Source organism: Leptonychotes weddellii, unplaced genomic scaffold (assembly GCF_054177405.1).
Source record: "Leptonychotes weddellii isolate Sample4059 unplaced genomic scaffold, ASM5417740v2 HiC_scaffold_19843, whole genome shotgun sequence".
In the NCBI taxonomy this organism is placed as follows: Eukaryota; Metazoa; Chordata; class Mammalia; order Carnivora; family Phocidae; genus Leptonychotes; species Leptonychotes weddellii.
In genome coordinates this window covers 1-3,442 of record NW_027784515.1, presented here as the reverse complement: position 1 = coordinate 3,442, position 3,442 = coordinate 1, and the positions used below count along the sequence as shown (strand labels likewise).

General features: G+C 36.8%; 1 pseudogene; it reads left to right on the top strand.

The window, feature by feature from the left end:
* The first annotated feature begins 3,213 nt into the window (after window positions 1-3,213).
* Window positions 3,214-3,290, top strand: LOC145718684 (U4 spliceosomal RNA; annotated as a pseudogene).
* The last annotated feature ends 152 nt before the right edge of the window (window positions 3,291-3,442 follow it).

The following is a 3,442-nucleotide window of genomic DNA, read 5'->3' as shown; positions in this document are numbered from 1 at the left end:
CTGAGCTGAAGGCAGACACTTAATAACTGAGCCACCCAGGCATCCCTGATAACTTCTTATACAGGATTTTTGCATCCATGTTTATGAGAGATATTAATCTTTTTTTTTTAAAGATTTTATTTATATATCTGAGACAGAGAGAATGAGAGAGACAGAGAGCATATGAGAGGGGGGAAGGTCAGAGGGAGAAGCAGGCTCCCTGCCGAGCAGGGAGCCCGATGCGGGACTCGATCCAGGGACTCCAGGATCATGACCTGAGCCGAAGGCAGTCGCTTAACCAACTGAGCCACCCAGGCGCCCGAGAAATATTAATCTTTAGTTTTCATTTCTTATAATGCCTTTTCCTGGTTTTGGCATTAGGGTAATGCTGGAATGAGTCAGGAAATATTCCCTCTGTCCATCCTCTGAAAGAGATTGTATAGAATTGGTATAATTTCTTTCCTAAGTATTTGGTAGAATTTACCAGTAAACCCATTCTGGGCATTTTTTTTTTCTGTTGTGGAAAGTGATTATTATTGATTCATAAATATTTATATTGGCTTATTTAGATTGTGTATTTCTTGTGTGAGTTATGGCAAATTTTATGTTTTGAGGATTTGCCCCATTTTATCTGGGCTATCGAATTTGTGGACATAGAGTTGTTCATAGTATTCCTTTATTATCTTTTTAATGTACATGGACTCTGTAGTGGTATCTCTTATTTCATTCCTGATATTAGTAAATTATGTCCTATATTTTTATTTCCTTAAATAATCTGCTTAGAGGCTTATCAATTTTATTGATCTTTAAAAAAAACCAGCTTTTGGTTTCATTGATTTTCTCTATTGATTTTTTGTTTTCAATTCCATTTATTTCTGCTCTATTTTTTTTAAATTTTACTTTGTTTATTTATTTGACACAGAGAGGGAACACAAGCAGGGGGAGCAGCAGGTAGAGGGAGAGGGAGAAGCAGGCTCCCCGCTGAGCAGGGAACCCGATGCCGGACTCAATCCCAGGACCCCGGGATCATGACCCAAGGTGAAGGCAGCTCCTTAACCTACTGAGCCACCCAGGAGTCCTCTGCTCTCATTTTTATTATTTCTTTTCTGCTTTCTTTGACTTAAAAAGTTTGCTTTTCTTTTTCTAGTTTCTTAAGGTGGAAACTTAGATTATTGATTTTTGATAGATCTTTCTTTCTTTCTTCTTTCTTTCTTTCTTTCTTTCTTTCTTTCTTTCTTTCTTTCTTCTTTATCTCTCTCTCTCTCTTTTCCTTTCTTTCTTTCTTAGTAGGCTCCATGCCCAGCTTGGAGCCCAACGTGGAGTCCAACATTGAGCCCAGCATGGAGCCAAGCATGGGGCTTTAAACTCACAACTCTGAGATCAAGACCTGAGCTGAGATCAAGAATTGGATGTTTAACTGACTGAGCCACCCAGACACCTCTATCTTCTTTTCTAATACAGGTTTCCCCCTCTATCTAAAGTTTCTATCCTATGAAACCTGTTATAAGCCAAAATGGCATAAAGTGAAGAAGCGATTACCACTAATTTACATGGAAAAAATTTGTGTGTTTCCAGGACCCCCAAATTACTTCTCTTAGGCTTCTCTGATACCTTAGCACATATCTTCCTAATGGATATACAGAATAAATCAAGACGAGGCACAGATGCTCACAGACACAGTTCAAAGCTATGGCAACTTGATGCTGAGATACTGAGTGTATTTCCCAGAGAGGGAACTTGGTGGACCCACTCTGTTTGCTCAGGGTGTGTGCTGCCTCTATAACAGCTCAATGCAAAACAAATGCTGAACAGTATTTTCAGTTTTCATCTTGTTTTATGGCAGTGATGTCTCCTTCAAATATCTTTCGGTTAGCAAAAACAGGTACTAAGGTAGATCTTTGGCAAAAGAGAAGTAGCATAATACAAACTTGCAAAAAGTGGAAGATACCTGTATATACAAACAAAGCTATATATTTCTATCTAAGCTCTGCTTTTGCTACATCCCATAAATTTTGACAAATTTGTTTCATTTTCATTTATTTAAAAATATTGTTTAATTTTACTTAAGATTTCTTCTTTCACCGTTTTTTAGAAGTTTGTTGCCTAATCTCCATGTATTTTGGAGACTCTCCAGTTATTTTTCTGTCATTGATTTCCAGTTAAATTCAGTTTTGTCCTGAGAGCAGACTTCGTACAATTTCTATATTTTTTTATTTGGTAAGATGTGTTTTATTGCCTCTAATGTGACCTTTTTTTTTTTTAATTTTATTTATTCATTTGACAGAAAGTGAGAGCATGGGAGAGGGAGAGAGAGTATTAGCAGGGGGGAGCTGCAGAGGGAAAGGGAGAAGCAGGCTCCCTGCTGAGCAGGGAGCCCAATGTGGGACTCGATCCCAGGACCCTGGGATTAAGACCTGGGCAGAAGGCAGATGCTTAACTGACTGAGCCACCCAGGCGCCCCTAATGTGGTCTATCTTGATGAATGTTCCATGTGAACTTGAGAAGAGTGTGTATCCTACTGTTCTCAATGAAGTAGTCTAAAGTTGCCAATTATATCAAGTTGGTTGATTTGTTAAGTTCAACTATGTCCTTACTGATTTTCTGCCTGCTGGATCTGTCGATTTCTGACAGATGGATGTTAAAGTCTCCAAATATGATAATGGATTGATTTATTTCTCTATAATTCTATTAGTTTTGTCTTAAATAGTTAGATGTTCTGTTGTTAGGCATATATATGTTAAGGATTGGTATGTCTTCTTGGAGATTAACCCCTTTAACATTATGTAATACCCTCCTTCATCTCTGGTAATTTTTTTTTTTAGCTTTGAAGTTTGCTCTGCCTGAAATTAACATAGCTACTTTTACTTTCTTTTGATTAGTATTATTCTGGTGTATTTTTCTACTTCATTTTTAAAATTTATATATGTCTTTATATTTAAAGAGAATGTCTTGTAGACAATGCATTGTTAGTCTTGTTCTTTAATCCACCCTGACAATCTTAGTCTTATTTTGTGCATTCAGGTCATTGATTTTCAAAATGATTTTTGTTGTAATTGGATAAATAACTACCATATTTATTGTGGTTTCCTATTTGTTGCACTCCTTCTTTTCTTCTTTTTTTTTTCTCCTCTTTTTCTGCTTTTTAGTGGTTTTAATTAAGCATTTGTATGGTTACATTTTTCTCTTCTTTCTTAGCATATTAGTCATACTTTAAAAAAAAAAAAGAGTGGTTGCAGCTTTGAGCAGTGGCAGCATCATAGCCAATGAGGTTTATCTAAGGTGCGATTATTGCTAATTGAAAAAACTTCCAGGACAAACAAAAACTAAAGGAATTTGCAAACACAAAACCAGCCCTACAGGAAATCTTGAAAGGGGTCCTCTAAGCAAAGAGAGAGCCTAAAAGCAACATAGACCAGAAAGGAACACAGACAATATACGGTAACAGTCACCTTACAGGCAATAC